Here is a 20,186-nt window from a genome sequence, read left to right on the forward strand (position 1 = left end):
TTCCCTCTATCGACATGACCATGTCCTCTTCAAGTAGCACTTCTCCCCCCTATCGGCATGACAATGTCATCATTGATCTCATACCCAAAAAAATCTTCCCCCTTTTGTCATCATAAAAAAGGGTTAAAACAGTAAACCAAGTTGACAAAAATGCAGTTCAACCAAATTCATGGCCGCTTGGGCAACACTGAGCATGAGTAAAAATGCATAAAGTAATGAGACAAGTCAGTAGAAACAAGACATTTTTCATTCATAAATAAAATATCAGAAATCAAAGCATTGCAAATATTATTACGAATGAGAACCAAGACAAATCCCACTGAGTTTCAACAGAAGAGGAGGAACGAGGACTGACATGAAAATTTAGGAAGAGGGAGGGGCTTAGGAACGCAGGAATTTAAAGTGTAAGATTAGGAGAGCATTTGCCTCCGCATGATTTCTCAGAAGCCTCTCTTGAAGTTCAACATTCTTCACTGCCCTGGCTTCATGGTAAATCTTCAGGACTGCCAGTTCTTCTCAACCTGGTCCCTCTTATTGTGATTTTCCGAAGCTGAGCCTTCAAATACACTATTTAAGTATCCCTGTTAGCAACAACAACTGTCATAGCTTCCAAAGCAAGCTTGAGTTTCTCATGTTCCACCAACAACTTAGATACATTACACTTGTTCTCTATCTTCCCATCAACACATTCACATTCCAAGTCCGAAGGTACCCATCTCTCATGCCATATTTACCATCCTTAGCAGATATGATCTTGTGCATGTATTCCCGCATTATGACAGAAGGATTGGTAAACTCAAACTTATTCAAGGCCTCCGAGATGAATAGGTCAATAACAAAGGGATTATTTCATTAAATTTTTTTCATTTTTTTTCATTTTGCTTGCTGAACCTAGTCTCTCTTCACGCTCAAAAATTTTCTGTATAAAAATTCTCCAGTAGGAACAAAAGGTTTAAACATTTTAAGTGTTTTTTTTAGAGAGGAGAAAAGAGGGTTTTGAAAATTTCTGATTTTTGGAAGGGGATTTGAATTTTCTGGGGAGATGGAAAGAAATATGGAGTATAAGGAGGTGAAAGGGTGTATCATGTGAAAGGAAGTCTCATCTTGGTATTCAAATGATGGCACATCGATCAGATACTTGAATGACAGACATGTGACAATTGCAACGGTTCTCATATATAATTCAAAATGCAATGTTAAGAGTGCTAACCTTTGAGAACGGATCGGGTCCTTCTCGGTAGTTTGAATGTGATTGCCTAGATCTGTCCTGACCTCCCCTTTCCTTCAGCAAGTCTACCATGTGTGTATACCTAAAAAAGGTATAAGACTGAATTTGCTAAAACATACATAACTGGAAAACAAGGATACCTGCTCCCTTTGCATAGTCATGAGAGGGCTAATTGCTTCTTGCAGTCCAGTTTCAACATCCCCAACTTCAATTTGTTTATCTTGACCAGGTCCCTCGTTAGATCTTTTGTGAAGATATGAGCGATTTGATCATTGATCTTATAGAAATACAAGCTGATATTTTCTTTCTCAACATGATCCCTCAAAAAGTGATGTCTCACACCAATATGCGTAGTCCTTTTATGGTGGACTGAGTTCTTAGCCATAGTGAGAGCACTCGTGATAGCACACAAGAGAGGGATAGTCTGAGTAACCACTCTAAGAACATCAAGTTGTTGTTTGATCCACAAGAGTTGAGCACACCGGCCTACATCTGTTACATACCTTGCCTCAATTGTCGAAAGAGCAACAAAATTTTTCCTTTAATTCCCCATGTATGAGATATGAGCCCAGAAAATGAGTCATTCATGTTCTTTCTATTAGCTTAATACCTAGCTAATCAACATCACCATATTACTCCGATCAACACACGATCTCCTGATGGATACAGTAAAACAAGGTCCCTATCTTCATCAAGTGTCTTAGGATTCTCTTAGCAGCCTTTGAATGTGATTCCGTTGGACAAGCTTGGAATCTTGCACAAATCCTATCACTTATATTATTTACATCTGGACCAGATCCATCAACACCCAGCTTCGAGTAGGTCCCCATGGGAGTATCAATTGTCTTGGCATCCCTAATATGAAACTTTTTCAGTAGCTTCTCTGAGCTTGAACTAAGTCCCTGTTCTTGATAAGCTGGTCCTTGCTTAGAACTTTGGTGAAGATGTCAACCACATGATTTTCCATTTTGAAAAGCTTTAGAGGTTTGCTTGATCTGTACCTATATGAAAAATTCTCCCATCATGCTCATTTAGAACTCACTACCCATGAGTGCAACAACCTCTTCACATAACACCTCAAAAGTTGCTTCTCAGATGATATCATTGATATCTACTTGAGTCATCAACAAGTCCTTTCCTTTGTGATTTCAAGAAGATAATTTTGTCAATTTTACCTCTTTTGAAACCATTATGGAAGAGGAACTTGGACAACCTGTCAGCCTGTCTGGGAGCCGAGTGACATACTTTGAACTGCATCATTTTTGTTCAGCATTGTGTACCAGACCAGGTCCCTCCTTAGGTTCATCATCTGTATCGGCTTCTTTGGGATTGCTGGATTCATGTAAAGGATATTCCTCAGCCAGGTCACGATTTAGACCATCTCTCTGAGTTTGAAGCTGCTCTTGCATCTCAAAATTTTCTTTGTTTTGCAACTTCTTATTTCTTCTAGACTCATCAAACAACACATGACCACCTTTTCATACACCCGATAAGCCTTGTTGGAGGAAGAATATCTCACAACTACTCTTTAAACATCATTGAGATTAAACTTCTCAATATCATCATTTTTGGTCACAGAACATGTAACATTCACCACTTCTGCCCGTAAGTTCTTTGGAAGATTAAAATAATGCTTATTCCGCTTGATGGATGGTCTGATTTGCTTCTCTTTAACACTAACATCACAAAATTTATCATCAACATATTTTATTTTGATAAGACCGCGGACCAGGTCACTTGACACAAGTTTGTTTAGAGAGAAGAGCTCAACTGATAAAGTCTCATGTATCATAGATCAACATTGTAACCTTGAGAATCAAGGGAAGTGAGAATGTTACAACGACCAATGTTTAGATCAGCAGTACATGTTCTTGCATCTCCTTCTTGTCAGCATCAGCATTCGAGAGATCAAGTCGTGACCACACATTTATCTGATAGGAACTTGACTTCATTTCCTTTCAAGTCCTACCTATACCAAGAATGTACCATTTCTTGCCATTGCCAAAAGAGATACCTCTACCTTGAAGTGCCTTGAGAGAAAGAGAAAGATTTTAGTTTTCTCAATCAGATGCTTTGAGCATCCACTATTCATAAACCAACACTGACTGATGCTACCTCATCTCACTTGCATAGCAAATCACTTGTTAGCCTTAAGAACCCATTTGAGACGGAGTTCCTAGTACGCAGATAACAAAGTGCTAAGAAAAAAAATTGTCTAGTGAGGCAGACTAGTTTTCTTCAACTTAGGACCAGAGGTAAGACGAGGTCCCTTCTTTTGTCTGTTCCTCTGTTTGGAATAATTTGAGGAACTTGCTTGAGTTCTCTTCTAAGCTGGGCACTCCTTCTTCAGATGACCATTTCGCCCGCAATGCAAACATAGCAGATTGTCAACAACAACATTTTTGATGTGAGGATTGTATGGGGAATCTATCTTCTCACAACCCAGCCCTCTTCTACTGTTATTACCATGACTGATTACATTTGTAAGCATTTTAGAGGAAGTGGTTCATTTGATGGATTTGTTCAGTTCCTTTTTTACACGGACCAAGTCCCTCTCCAATACCAGATTTCTTTCTAGGGTCAAGTTCATCNCTCTCACTTGCATAGCAAATCACTTGTTAGCCTTGGGAACCCATTTGAGACGGAGTTCCTAGTAAGCAGATAACAAAGTGATAAGAAAAAAATTTGTCCAGTGAGGCAGACTAGTTTTCTTTAACTTAGGACCAGAGGCAAGACGAGGTCCCTTCTTTTGTCTGTTCCTCTGTTTGGAATAATTTGAGGAACTTTCTTGAGTTCTCTTCTAAGCTGGGCACTTCTTCTTCAGATGACCATCTTTCCCGCAATGCAAACATAGCAAATTGTCAACAACAACAACATTTTTGATGTGAGGATTGTATGGGGAATCTATCTTCTCACAACCTAGCCCTCTTCTACTATTGTTACCTTGACTGATTACATTTGTAAGCATTTTAGAGGAAGTGGTCCATTTGAGGGATTTGTTTAGTTCCTCTTTTACACGAACCAAGTCCCTCTCCAATACCAGATTTCTTTCTAGGGCCAAGTTCATCTTCATTTCAACAGTGTGCAACTTATTTTCAAGCTCCAGCTGCAAGCTGTTGGCCTTGTTCTTTCCTTTAGATGTTGTAGTCGTGAACCCCTATTGTCTTTTCCTTTAGTTCTAGATTTTCAGTTTCCAAAACTATCAATTGTTCTTCCATAACAGACATTTGGTCAACCAAGGCTACCTTTTCTTCATGAAGGATATTTAGGTTGTTGTTCATTGGATCCTTTTCAGTTGTTAACTTAATGATAGAGTCAATCAAAGCAACGACTAGATTCCTTAACCCTTTGACAGAATAAACATGCAAATTTTGTTTAAGGTCAGAATGGGTTACCTCTTCTTCAGCTTCTTCACCATCAGATTTTGCCACAAAGCAAAATTTTCATTGAAGCTAACGTCATCATCTTTCACTGCAAGCATGGAAGCATCTTCAGGATGGTCAGACTCTTCTGAGTCACTTGAGGTGTCTTTACAGACTGCAAGGGCCTTCTTCAAACCATAGTACGCAACTGGTTTTCTTCGACTCTTATCAGGAACCAGGTTCCTTCTCTTTTCCTTTTCTCCTTCAGCCTTGACATAGTCTTTGTATTCAAGTTTGTGCATGAGGCAATCTCTGATGAAATGCCTTGGCTTTCCACACTTGTGGCAAAGATTGTTTGCATTTGCAACCCTTCTAGAGTTCCCTCCTTTTTGAAGACCTTCATATTTCCTCACTATTTTCTGAAATTTCTTAGTGAGGTATCCCATGTCCTCGTCTTCATCAGAGGTTTCACATGATGTCACTTTAAGAGCTAGTGACTTGTCCCGGACCTGGTCCCTTCTTTTGTTTTTGCCTTGAGAGTGAGAGCGTCCATTCTTTTGTGCATCTCATGAACTTGAAGATGTTCAAATAGAGCATCCAACGACAATACTTCAGGATCCTATGCCTCATAGACAATATCAAGTTCATCAGTCCAAGATCTGGGAAGAATCTCCAGTATCTTAGTAACCTGCTTCCACGCAGTGAGGGGTTCTTCTAGGAGCATGAGCTCATTTGTAATGGTGTAGAATCTAGTACGCATTTCATGAATAGATTCACCTTCTTCCAAGGTGAAACTTTCAAACTGAGTGGTTAAGAGATCTAACTTAGATTTCTTTGTTTGCTCAGTACATTCATACACTATTCTCAAGCGATTCCAGACTTCCTTGGCTGATTCACAAGTTGAAATCAGATCATATTCATTTGCTCGGATTCCACACACTAAGAGCTTTCTAGCCTTGTAATTTTTCTCAACTTCCCTTTTGTCAAAGTCGTTGTATTGCTGTTGGGTTTTAAGAACAACCCTTGTGACATCCCTATCTTTTACATCTATAGTTGGCACATAGGGACCCTCACAAATAACATCCCACAGCTCACAATCTTCAGCCATTATATAGTCAAATATGCACTTTTTCCACCACCAATAGTACTGACCATCAAATAAAGGTGGCTTTATTGGAGTCCGACCTTCTTGCAAGCCTAGTGGAGCAACAACTCTTCGCAGGAATATCTCTCTTGGTGTTAACCAGATAGAGAGACCAAGCTCTGATACCAATTGCTGGAATATATATGTCCACTATCAGTTAACGGACCAGGTCCTTTGACTCAGCAAGAACAGTAACTAAAGTAAAACGAGAGAAAATAAATGGCATAATGTAAATAGGGCACATTGATTTTACGTGAAAACCTCCTTGCTCAAGGGAGAAAAACCACGACATGTCGCACAGGATTTTCAATTGTTTTCACTAATCTTCTCAAGCAAAAGTGAAAGATTACAACCACCAAGAGATTAAACACTTAATCTTAATACTAAATAATACGCCTATTACTTACTGAGCCTAAGTAGATACCACACTGCCCACTAAGTCATCCCACCCTAGATAACTTAAACTTTAACTAAGCAAATACAACATTTCCCACTATATCAGCTTGCTCCTAGATGACCTAGACTTTGACTAAGCAAATACAACACTGCCCACTAAATCAGTTAACCTAAACCGACTTAGACTTTTCGTTGAACAGAACAATGATCTAATTCCTTTATAACACAGGAATAGATTTACAATGTAAGCACATAGAAACAAAACTCAAAATACAACAAATATTCTTTAACACTCTATCAGGTCCCTTTGTTGAGTTGGGCAGTGTTCTTCCTTGAAGATGGCCTTCTTTTCAAGCTTATGAATTTCAGAGAAAATCCAATTACTTTTTGTTTCTCAAATCTTGGGTTTGTGTTTGGAGAAGAGACTATTATCAAGATGGACAGAAACCCTTGGGACAAGGCGATTGGCTGAAAGCCTGTTGTTTTCAAAGGTTGTGCACCAACTACATCAGAGTTGGCAGCCTTTTGACAACTTTTTTTTCATCCTTTTCTCGTACGCAAAATTTTCGGGACCAGGTCCCTTGCTGCGCTCTTTGATGCTTGAGTTCTTGAAAAAGACTTGCTAGCTCTCTCTCTTCTCGAATGAATACTGTTGTTTGTTTATTGTTGTATATATCAATTACCAACAAGGGTTTTGACCACTTAAACAAACAACTTGGTCCGCCCTTCCAATTAGTGAAGTACGCTGCATATCTCACCAACCAACCTGACTAGACAACTGTAAAGATAACTTTACAGTTGTGCACCACTTTAAATCTGAACGGAAGTACTCTGCCAAGGACCGGGTCCCTACATTTGTGAGGATCATCAAAACACTAGAATATAACAACTTGTTGATATTTAGAATAATATATTCTCAACTCAAAATCTCTCACGTTTACTGAGGGGTTTAATCCCCTGCACACAAGAGAACTTTTTTTTAAATCCCTCGATGAAACTCTTGCCTTGACCACTATTGTCTTCAAATCTATCTTCTTTCTTGGTGCTCGATCATGTATCATTATTTTCTGGTAAATGATAAAAATTTATGCAGTTGCAGACGTTGAACCACTAGTTATTTACAATACACTGTTGAATTGTATTTGGATATTGCCTTGTATCATTTTAATTTTCAGAGTTGCTGACAGACTTGTTTTATTAGACCACGAGGAATGTTCGGGCATCTGGTGTAGATACAATTAGCAATTTGCCTTGTAATGTTCTCGATGGATTTCTAGGGTGCTTTCCTTGGAAAGATGCAGTAAAGATCAATATCTTGTCAAATGACTAGAGGTACAAATGGATAACACGTCAAGAACTTGATTTTAATGATGCAATTTTCAAGTCTTTCAAACAACATGAAGAAGCCAAGAGAATCATTTACCAAGTTCTATTAGTCCATAAAGGACCAATACTGAAGTTTAAACTCTGTAGTTTTACGAGTTGTCCTGATATTTATCATTAGATGCACTTCTTGTCGAAAATAAATGTCAAGGAAATCACCCTTCATGTAAGATTTGGAAATCATTTACCTCATCACCTTTTTGCATTCGGGCAACTAAGGTATTTGGAACTTCAAGATTGCTTGTTCCACCCTCCACGCGGTTTCAAAGTGTTTAAGAAGCTTATTAGTCTCGATCTTCTGCATGTCAGTTTTGTTCCATGAATATTTACAAATATCATCTCTAAAATACCGTTGCTTGAACGATTGGGGTTGTATTCTTGCACAAACTTTGACACCCTTGAAATTGATGCCGGTAATCTCAAATTCTTTGAGTTTATTGGCGAAACAAAATCCGTTTCCTTCAAGAACGCTCCTATGCTTGAAAAAGTTACTTTGTCTTTCATCGGATTACGACTTTTGACTGATACATCTCCTTTTTGCTCCAATGTAACAAAGTTCTTTCATTACATGCCTTCCTAGAACTGAATCTATGCGGTTCAATATTAGAGGTAATGTACATTTGTGATTTTCTACCTATCATAACCAAATGATGAATTTGATAGGTATCTTAAAGTATTTTTTGACTTGCTTCTAGTACTTGATGGAGGGAGGTTAGCTAGAGAGTTTCCCGACTGCTCTGGACAATGTCAAATCTCTCAATTTTTCCGGTGTTGTTTACTTGATTACAAGCTGTCCTAAATTACAAGATCTTGCAATTGAATTTGTAAGCACTCTCTTGTTTTTTTTCATTAAGGTGATTGAATATGGTTTCTTATTCATCTGAACTCGCCTAACTAACCGTTCCTCAAATATTCTTTAGTACCAAGTATAGGAGTAGGATATTGTTGAACCTATTGTACAGTTTCTACGAGCCCAATCATCCTCAAGCGGTGCTGTGAAACTTCAAAGAGTTCAAGTGAACATGTTTACTGGTCTCGAGATGGAAATGCAGTTTATGAATTTTATATTGGCATCTTCACTTATACTTGAGGAGATCTTCATTTGGAATTGTAAGCGTTTCCTTTTTCGTTTGTGTAAACAAATGATGGATGAGAAAGAATTTTGCAGAGCATCACCTAATGTTGAATTCACATTTGAAGAAATCGATATGGAAGGTGGATCATATGAACATGAAAAACTCATGGAAGTGCCATGATTTTGCTAACATATTATTTTTTGTAGCACTTAGTTTGCCTGATAAGTGCTTATACTTTTAGATGTTTTGATAATCTCCTCACAAGTGCAGGGACCTGATCCTCTGCAGAGTGTGAATACTCTGCCAGCTGGCAAAGTGCGGTACAACTGTAAAAGCTGTCTGCATCAGAAAGTTGGTGAAGCTGCAAAGTACTTCACCAATCAGAAGCAAGGAGGTTGCTTGTACGTTTGGTAATAACTCTTCATTGTAGATATCAAACATAAGACAACAATATTCACTCATTCATTCAAAGAGAGAGTCTTTCAAGCTTCAAGAACAACAAGGGACTTGATTGATTACTTCAAGAGCTTTTTGTACCAGCTGTTATTTTGTTTGCTTGTAATAGTTCTGATATTGTAAGATCCGTTTCATTTGTGAAAGAAACGTTTCAAACTTGTTTGAATCATTGTAAGAACTAGGTTAAGGGTAACTTAGGTTCTTACTCTAAAAGTCTATATTAATTGGTTAGGATTAGTATAGTGGGCGGTGTTGTATCTGCTCTGGCTCATCTAAGTAATAAGAGGTATTGCTTAGAGTTGGGATTAGTAGGCTAATCTCGGTTTGTAAACTTGCTTTTACTTTTGCTTGGAGAAGAATAGTGAAAGAAGTTTGAAAAGTCCTGGCAGGCCAGGTCATGGTTTTACTCCCTTGAGCAAGGAGGTTTCCACGTAAAGTTGTTGTGCAATATTTACTTTTAGCACTTTGTTTATTTTCTGTTATTGTAACTGTGCTGAGGACCTGGTCCCATAGAAAATGTGGACGTATACATTCCAACAAGTGGTATCAGAGCACGTCTTTTCTCTCTGGTTAACACCAAGAAAAGGAAAGATCCTGATGGAATGACAGCTCCACCCAATATGGAGGAAGGACAATCTTCTACCAGGCCACCGCGTTTTAATGGACAATATTATGGCTGGTGGAAAAATTGAATGAACGACTACATCAACGCTGAGGATTCTAAGTTATGGGACATCATCTTTGATGGACCATATGTTCCTACAAAGGAAGTGAAGGATGGAGAGCTTACCACCACTGTTGTCAAAACCAGAAAGGACTACAACGAGGCAGATAGGAGAAAGATAGAAAAGAACTACAAAGCAAAGAAGATTTTGGTGTGCGGAATTGGAGTAGATGAGTACAACAGGATTTCTGCTTGTGAGATTGCCAATGAGATATGGGATTGTCTTCAAACAACTCATGAAGGAACTCAACGAGTAAAAGAATTTAAACTTGATATGCTTACCACTCAGTATGAAAATTTCATTATGAAGGAAGGGGAATCCATCTTTGAGATGAACTCAAGATTCACCTCTATCACCAACGAGCTGAGAGGGTTGGGTGAGCCTATTCCTGTCCGTAAGCAAATTTACAAGATTCTCAAGGTGTTTCCGAAATCTCGGGAAAGTAAGGTGGATGCCATAACAGAAGCCAAAGATCTAATGACGCTTTCCATGGATGAACTGATTGGGAATCTTCAGACCTACGAGATGAACAAGAAACAAGGGACAATTGTGAAGGAAGGAAATAAGGAGAAGTCCATTGCTTTGAAAATATCTCAAAGTAAAGAGACTGAAGAGGAGGATGAGATGACATATGTCACTAGAAGATTTCAGAAAATCTTAAAAAAGCATGGAGGCTTCCAAAAGAAAACCCCTTCCAGCAGGACTGCTACTGCAAATGATCTTTGCCATTAGTGTGGTAAGCCTGGACACTTCATGAGGAACTGCCCTAGTCCAAAGCAGGAAACTCATGACACCAGACCTCGCAAGAGGGACCTGGTCCCAAACCATGCTCGAAGGAAGGCATATGCGGATTAGATGGTGAGAAACGCCTTTGCTGTGTGGGGAAATGACTCAAGTGAATCAGAAGAAGATAAAGAGAGTCATGAGGATGTCTCAATGATGGCCATTGAGGATAATGAAAACATTTTCAACTCTATTTTCTCCTTAATGGCAAATTCTGATGATGAAGAGGATTTAGATGAGGTAACTCTTTTTGATTTTAAAGATGATCTAGATAATCTGCCTATTGAAAATTTGAGGAAACTTGCTGCTCTGCTTATTGATTGTGTTGATGAACGAACCGCTGAAAACTTAATGTTGAATAAAAAATTAAGTTTGTGTGAAAATAAGAATTCTGCTCTCATGTCTCAAGTTGCTGAAATTAGTTAAGGGATAGGTATTCTAGAGACTTGTAACATAACATCTGAGAACTAAGCTAGTCACTTCTCTTGAAACAAATTCTCAACTAAGAAAGGATTTGAGTAAGGTCAAGGAGGAATTAAGTCACTCCCTGAAATGGCCTGACTCCTCTAAGATACTCTCTAATTTGTCCAATCAAAGTTTCAATGGAAAGAAAGGGTTGGGACGCAGACCAATAGAACCTCCCTACAATCCCCATAGCAAGTATGTGTCTGTATCTGACAACCTTTTATGCACTCACTGTGGTCGAATTGGTCATTTGAAAGAAAATTGTGAGATTCTGAGAAAAGCAAAAGAAAGGCATATGAGATTTATTAGATCTGAAAATAATGTTAAGAAGAGACACAAGGGACCTGTTCCCCCGTATCGTTTCAGTAAAAACATCATGCCTCCCTGGACAGAAAGGTTTCTTATCAGACCTCTTAATGATTACTGGAAACTCCGTCTGAAGTGGGTTCCTAAATCTAACAAATGATTTCTATACAGAAGAGAGGAAGGAGTCAGTGCTGGTATATGGACAGTGGATGCTCAAGGCATATGACTGGAGACACTTCAAACTTCCTCTCTTTGAAAGCACACCAAGGTGGTGGTGTGTCGTTTGGTGGTGGAAAGAAGGGCTTTATCCTTGGTATTGGCAGAATAGGGAGATCGGCTGATAATTCGATAAATAATGTACACTATGTGGATGGTTTAAAATACAATCTTCTGAGCATTTCACAGATTTGTGACAAGGGAAATAAAGTCAAGTTCATTTCTGAAAGCTGTGTGGTTACAAATTGTGCAACTAAGAAAATTGCGATGTCTGCAAAAAGAGTCAAGAATATGTATGTTGATGATCTTGATTCTATTGAAGGAGTCAGCCTGTCATGTCTGAGTGCTCAAACTGACGATGTAAATCTTTGGCATAAACGACTGGGTCATGCAAGTACATTTTTACTTAACAAGCTTGTTGCATGGGACCTAGTCCGTTGATTACCAAAGCTGAAGTTCTCAAATGACAAAGTTTGTGACGCCTGTGTAAAAGGAAAACAAACAAGATCTTCTTTCAAGGCAAAAAGGGGTGTGAGCACTACCAGACCTCTAGAACTTCTCCACATGGATTTGTGTGGACCGGTCAGAATTCAAAGCAGAGGAGGTAAAAAATATATTCTTGTAATTGTTGATGATTTCTCCAGGTACACCTGGCATATGTTTTTGTGGAAAAAGGATGAGACTGCTGGAACTCTGATCACTTTTGCCAAAGCCATCCAATTGAAGATAAATTGCAAGATAGCCAGTATCAGATCTGATCATGGTACAGAGTTTGAAAACTCTATACTTGAAGGGTTTTGTGCAGAAAATGGAATCAACCACAATTTCTCAGCACCAAGAACTCCTCAGCAAAATGGAGTTGTTGAAAGAAAAAACAGAACTCTGGTGGAGATTGCTAGAACTATGCTAATTGATTCAGAACTTGCAATGAATTTTTGGGCTGAAGTAGTTAATACAACTTGCTATGTGACAAACATGTGTCTTATCAGAACAATCATCAAGAAAACACCTTATGAGTTGTTAAATGACAGAAAGCCTTCAATTGCTCATCTCAAGCCATTCGGGTGCAAATGTTTTGTGCTAAAAAATGGAAAGGATGATCTAGGCAAGTTTGATGCCAGAAGTGATGATGGAGTATTTATCGAGTACTCATCTACAAGCAAGGCTTACAGGGTGTTCAACAAAAGAACTTTTTGTGTTGAAGAAAGCATGCACGTCAAGTTTGATGAATTGGGTACAAGAAGAGAGAACAATGAGGACTACGAGGTTGAGGAGCTGATGACCAAGCAACAGGATGATCAGAGCACAAAAGAGAATGATGCAGAACGCTTAAGAGGACCTGGTCCCTCAAATGCATCACAGGAAACAGTGTCTCAAAATCTTGAAGAAGATGAAGGCAATTCTGATGCTGACAGAAAAGAAGAGATTACCAGAAAGTCTGGATGGAAACATCAATCTTCACATCCACTAGACAATCTCACCTCTCCACTTGACTCAGGAATTCAAACTAGGTCTAAATCAAGAAATCTAGTTGCACATTCAGCATTTATATCATCCGTTGAACCCAAGAACATTAAGGAAGCTTTGAAGGATGTAGACTGGGTAACTTTAATGCAGAAGGAGCTTCATCAGTTTGAGAGAAGCAAGGTGTGGCACCTGGTCCCCAAACCACTTGACAAAACCATTATTGGGACCAGATGGGTCTTCAGAAACAAACTGGATGAGCATGAGATCATTACTAGAAATAAGTCAAGACTGGTGGTACAGGGTTACAACCAAGAAGAGGGAATTGATTATGTTGAGACATTTGCTCCTGTAGCCAGAATGGAAGCCATCAGAATCTTAATAGCATTTGCCGCTCATATGGAATTTAAATTGTTCCAAATGGATGTCAAGAGTGCTTTCTTGAATGGGAATCTGAAGGAAGAAGTATATGTCAAGCAGCCTCCAGGCTATGAAGATGCAGAACTGCCAAATCATGTGTTGAAGTTAGACAAAGCTCTGTATGGGTTAAAACAAGCTCCTAGAGCTTGGTATGAACGACTGTCAAAATTCCTTCTTGCAAATGGGTTCAAAAGAGGTAAAATTGATAATACACTATTTTTGAAATCCAGAGGAAATGAGTTGCTGGTTGTGCAGGTTTATGCGGATGATATCATCTTTGGAGCCACTACAGATTAATTTGCAAGAAATTCTCTAATCTGATGAGCAGTGAGTTTGAAATGAGCATGATGAGAGAACTCACTTTCTTCCTAGGCTTGCAGATCAAACAAACCTCTCAAGGCACTTCAATATGCCAAGAAAAGTATATCAAAGAGTTGCTCGCGAAATTTAATCTTCTTGAGGCAAAGGTGCTGGATACTCCTATGAGCACAAGTGTGAAACTTGATAAAGATGAAAATGGTGTGGAGGTCAATCAGACCATGTATAGGGGAATTATTGGGTCACTTTTGTACCTCACTACAAGCAGGCCCGATATAGTGTTTAGTGTAGGGATGTGTGCAAGATTTCAAGCAGCACCAAAGGAGTCTCACCTTAAGGCAGCCAAACGTATCCTGAGATACTTGAATGGAACTCAAGACCTGGTCCTCTTCTACCTTACTGATGACTCTTTTGATCTTATAGGTTATGCTGATGCTGATTATGCAGGTTTTCTTGTTGATCAAAAAAGCACATCAGGCATGGCACACTTCCTGGGATCAGCCTTGATTTCATGGGGAACAAAGAAGCAGAATTTCGTGGCATTGTTTACTGCAGAGGCAGAGTATGTGGCTGCTGCATCATGCTGTGCACAATTGTTATAGATTAAGCAGCAGCTGGAAGATTTTGGTTACTTACAGACACTATTCCTCTCGTCTACGATAATACTAGTGCCATGAACATGGCCAAAAATCCGGTCCAGCACAAGAGGACAAAGCACATAGATATAAGGCATCACTTCCTAAGAGACAATGTTGAAAAGCTAAATGTGGTGATGAGGTTCTGTAAAACTGAAGACCAGCTGACAAACATCTTTACAAAATCGTTAAGTAAAGATGTCTTCATTAAAAACAGGATGCGGCTAGGGATGCTCAAAATTACCTGACCTTTCGACATAATTTTTTTCTTATTGATTATGTTAAGGAGGGCAGGTATCTATACTTGTTGTAATGTCTGTCATAAAAGAATTCACTTCTGTACCTTAATGTAGGTATACACTCATGGTGTGTCTAGCTGAAGGAAAGGTTTAATCACACAGACAGAGCTACAAACTGAAAGGAGGACCTGGTCCTCACGAGGTTAGTATCACTTATACTACACTGTCTAAAAGTCAAACATCACTGCCACGTGTCTCTCACCCATTTAGCGCGTCAGTTCAAAATGTCTTGTCGTTTTTAATACCAAAGGTCACCTCCATTGAGACCCGATACCTTTTCAATTTGAATTTTTTTTTGAGAATTTATTTTTAGCCTCTCTCTTCTCGTTTAAAAAAAAATTAATTTATATATTTCTCTAAATTTCTCTCCAAGTTCTTCCTTCTTCTCCTCAAAAAATGTCTATCACTGAGTCTTCCTCAAAAACATCCTTCCCCCAAAAGGTTGAAAACCCTATCCCTTTCAACTTCCCCGTTCCTCCTCCTGAAGAGTCTCTCTCCACCTCTGTCTGTGGTGCCGACGACATGGTTGAACCCATCTGCCCGCCGGCCGACATTTTAGTCTCCCCTGTTCTTGACTCCGGAACTACCTTGGTTTGCTCTCCCACTCTGGTCCTATCTAGTGGAAAATCCCCCATTTTAGAAACACAATCTGTGGTAAAATCTAATGAGACTCTAATTGCTGGTGCTGAACTGGTGGTCGTTCAAAGCTTAGCCTTTTTAAGAGGTGATGTTCAACCCACTTCTCTGGAGCATGAGTTGGAGTCACCGGATCAGGTCCTTCCCAGAAGTGAGCCTATCTTTGACCAAACACCAAAATCATTTGATGTTGGAAGCGATAAAAAAGAAGAAAAAGAGGTTCTATTAAAATGGCGCTCAAGGGGAATGCGTGGAGCAAACCAATCTCAAATAAATGTTTCTGAGTTGGAAGCAGTTACAGGTACATCTGAGGTTGACATTGTTGAAAACTCTACTGAACGAGCAAATGAGCAACATAGAAAAGGGAAGGGAAAGTTGGAAATGTCTCACTCTAAAGGGGACAAAAAGAAGTATATTACAAGGAGCGAAGCACAAAAGGTTATGGGAAGTTCTATTGCTGCAAGCAAAGCACACACGGAAAGAACTAGGAAGAGGAGAAGAGAAGGGCTTAAAACTGAACATCCTGCCTCTACTCCTTTTTCTATTGCGAATAGTGAAAGTGAATCTAAAGATGTTGTCAAGTATGTGGTAAAAAGGAGGAGAGAAGCTGAGGAAGAAAGAATTAAATCAAAGGGAAATCAAAAAGGGGGAAAGAAATCTACTGCAAAAAATGCAAAGGTTAAAAAGCAGACATCTCTTGCAAAGGGAGAAACAGGAAGAAAGCAGTCTGAGGAACAACCCGTAAAGAGACCTAGTCCCAAGATTAAAGATCAAATCAAAGAAAAGGATTTGACTAGAAAAGAGCGGGTAGAGAATATGGAGCAACAAAAAGTCTTGAATGGTAAAGTCTTTGACCCTGACATTAACACACTGTTTGGTATGGCCAATTTGGTTGATGCTGTTACCATTCAAGGCTGGAATTATTTATTTGGACCACTAGTTCCATACTTACACGAACCTGAAGTGCGTGAGTTCTTCTATAAAATGGAACTACTAGAAGGTGGTGGAATCATAACGACAGTCAGGAATGTGGAGATTCATCTTGATGAAGAAACTCTGGGAATTATTCTTGGAGTGCCTGTCGTGGGAGTTCGAACTATTGAGGGATGCAAACCATCTGGTGATTTCTCGAAGCTTGCTACTAAACGAGGAGATGTCAAGCGTGCAGGCCTTCCTAAGAAGTTTCTTAAAGGGGAGTATCAATTGATGTTTGAGTTCATTAACAAAGTAATGGTGCCCAGGACTGAGAAGAGAACAGTAACCTCTGCTGCCGATCATTTCCTCATGGAAAAACTTGATGAGCTTGAGGAAATTAATCTCCCTGCAATTATGCTGGAACACATGCATAGAGTAATGACATGGAAGAATGCGAAGCACGGAATTCCTTATAGGTATTTGCTAAACTTTGTCTTTAACCATTTTGAAGTCCCAGTAGGAAGAGGGGTATCTGGCACTACCAAACAAATGTTCACTATGTCTACTCTACTAGAATGTGAGTGCATTGAGGGGCCAGCTAAGGGAAGATCTTAGGTGGCAGATGTTTTGGAACAGCAGGCTACTCTTAAGAGGGAGGTGACTGATCTCACCAAGATTCTGAGCGATAAGGAGGTTGAAATCATCAGGCTGAAGTCTGAACTGCAGAAGGTCGTTTCCAGGGTACCTGGTACCAGTGAGAGTCACGAACTGATGCTCAAAGAATTAAGGGATGAAAACACAATGCTGCTGAAGACAATTGCCTCTCTAAATGAGGACATTAAGTCCCTAAACAAGCAACTGATACAGGCCCATGAGAGTGCCAATGAGCGCATGTTGCTGTTGATGCGTACTTTTAATCCCTCCCCTCCTCCGTCCTAAATGTGTCTTGTTTCTCCTGTTGTTTGTCCTTTTTTTATGATTCACCTTGTGTCTTTTGTTGTTTTGACTAAACTACAGTGGTCGGTATATATGATATGATGCTCTCTTTTTGTTAAGTGCATTGTTCATGTGTGGTTTAATATTCTCTTTATGCTTACATACACATGTTTTGTGTGGCCCAAGGCCCTGACTTCTTTATTGCCTTGCATTTAACTTGAATATGTTTACTGCTTCACCTTTTCAATGATGTCAAAAGGGGAAAGTTTTTGTTGAGGGAGAACTAGAATAGGGGCATTGAACTAAGAGGGAACTATGGGGGAGAACTGGAATAGGGGCATTGAACTAAGGGGAACTGTGGCATTGTGCACTAACAAAAGGGGTTTTGAATGAATGTTATTCCACTCACGAGATGAGATATGCAGGTTGTTTGTCATCATCAAAAAAAAGGAAATTGATAAGTGCTTATACTCCTAGATGTTTTGATGATCTTCTCACAAGTGCAGGGACCTGGTCCTCTGCAGAGTATGAATACTCTGCCAGCTGGCAAAGTGCGGTACAACTGTAAAAGCTGTTTGCGTCAGAAAGTTGGTGAAGCTGCAGAGTACTTCACCAATCAAAAGTAAGGAGGTTGCTTGTACGTTTGGTAATAACTCTTCATGGTATATATCAAACATGAGACAACAATATTCACTCATTCATTCAAAGAGAGAGTCTTTCAAGCTTCAAGAACAACAAGGAACTTGATCGATTGCTTCAAGAGCTTTTTGTACCAGCTGTTATTTTGTTTGCTTGTAATAGTTCTGATATTGTAAGATCCGTTTCACTTGTGAAAGAAACGTTTCAAACTTGTTTGAATCATTGTAAGAACTAGGTTAAGGGTAACTTAGGTTCTTACTCTAAAAGTCTATATTAATCGGTTAGGATTAGTATAGTGGGCGGTGTTGTATCTGCTCTGGCTCATCTAAGTAATAGGAGGTATTGCTTAGAGTTGGGATTAGTAGACTAATCTCGGTTTGTAAACTTGCTTTTACTTTTGCTTGGAGAAGATTAGTGAAATAAGTTTGAAAAGTCCTGGCAGGCCAGGTCGTGGTTTTACTCCCTTGAGCAAGGAGGTTTCCACGTAAAGTTGTTGTGCAATCTTTACTTTCAGCACTTTGTTTATTTTCTGTTATTGTAACTGTGTTGAGGACCTGGTCCCATAGAAAACGTGGACGTATACATTCCAACATTGCCTGTTATGCCCTGTCTTGTCTGTCTAATATTATGCAGTATATATGTGCTTGGCTAAGTAAGTTTCAACTGTTTCAAGAACAATGACTCTACTTGTAATGGTCACTGTATTATTATGTTATTCCCATTTTGGCCCCTGTGTTATACAATTATGCATATTTGATCTTTAATTAACTTATAGTTTTTGTCTATAATATAATTGTTTAGTCGTCGAAACTTGAACAAAATCTGGCTAGTAAGTGATATATGCGTATAGATAAGTGATTTTTTTTTCGGTTTAAAAGAAATGATGAAAAGACTACTTTATTGTATAATTTTTAGTACTTTGATTGACTATTTGAACAATGACCTTTAATTTTTTGATATAAAACTTGATTATTTGTTTACTTAATCATTAAGTACCTACTTTTATATAACTTATGAAGATAAATAAATAGTACTATAATTTTAAAATCTTTTTCATCTACTTTAATAACATATAAATCAATTTTATCAATGATAATTAAGGTGGAGTGACAAGAATAAAATAAAATAATTAAATAATGAGAAAAAAATATTAAGGTAACATGCAATTGCACTAAATCAGTCGTTACACATAAAATGAGATTTTGGTTGTTATTTTTGTCGATAAATTAATCGACACAATTCAATAAAATTTAAATAACAATCAAAACAGATGATATTTAAACGGACAACACCATACAATACAACGACAACAACCATCCAAGCAAGGTGTTGAAATTCTAATTTTTTCACCTACTACTGGACCGATGGCATGAATTAATTGTGTCACTGAGTTATATTTGGTGGAACCCGTAAATTACGTAAAAGTTTTATTACAAATTAGTTGTATTAATCATGTTCATAGTATTCTGTCCGTCTCATATCAGTTGATCATTATACTAAAAAATAGTTGTCTCATATTAGTTGAACTTGATCACCTTACTAAATCAAGAAAAGATTAATTAAATTTTCCTACATTACCTTTCCTATTAATTCTTTTTGAAAGTATTTTATATTTATTTGCAAAATTCCCAAACGGAGGGAGTATAGATGTCTAAGTTCATGGCACCAAATATTTTAACTAATATATATACAGCACCAACCAACAACATATTTCTACATTGAAAAACTTATAACGGTATATTTTGTTCTCTCCATCATTTATTCTTCTTTACATTTTTGGTAAGACTTTTACTGAATGAATCTTGCATCATCATTTTCTTGAGAATAATATCAATCTCTTATTCTTAGTTTTTGAGGATCTAAATATGGGTTTCAATTATAGCTACAGATCTTCCCATAGATCTACTCGATTTATTTTTCAGTAGATGTTGTGAATAATTGATAAATACAGGTATACAGAGGTGTTGATATAGTCACACCTAGAAATATGTGTGACTATATCAAGACCTTTGTACACTTGTATTCTGTCGCTATTCACAACCTCTGTTGAAAAATAATTGACTAGATCTACGAAGAATCTAGATTTTTAATGCTTGTTGCACCCACAACTATCACCACCTTATCCTTTGATCAGACAGGGAATATACGAAGGAATCCATTGTTAGATTCTCTCAAAAACTAGTAAGAGGTTGATCTTGTTTGCGAGAAACAAATGATGCAATATTCATAATTTTAAAGTTGCAAATTTGTGAAGAAGAAAATTGATGAAACAAAGAGACTGTGAAATTGTTTCCTTTATCCCTAATCACAAACCAACCATAGAAGATAAGATCTAGTGATTTTTATTCTCCTCGTGATGGTAGAAGACGTATTTTTAATTTAAA

The 20,186-nt window shown here is 38.3% G+C and overlaps 2 pseudogenes; both read left to right on the top strand.

Annotated features, from left to right (window-relative positions):
* The window catches only part of LOC125843068 (F-box/FBD/LRR-repeat protein At1g13570-like), a 214,622-nt pseudogene that overhangs the window by 20,033 nt on the left and 174,403 nt on the right, over positions 1-20,186 (top strand).
* On the top strand, positions 7,183-9,003 carry LOC125843070 (F-box/FBD/LRR-repeat protein At1g13570-like; annotated as a pseudogene).

The sequence above is a fragment of the Solanum stenotomum genome, chromosome 10 (assembly GCF_019186545.1).
Source record: "Solanum stenotomum isolate F172 chromosome 10, ASM1918654v1, whole genome shotgun sequence".
Taxonomy (NCBI): Eukaryota; Viridiplantae; Streptophyta; class Magnoliopsida; order Solanales; family Solanaceae; genus Solanum; species Solanum stenotomum.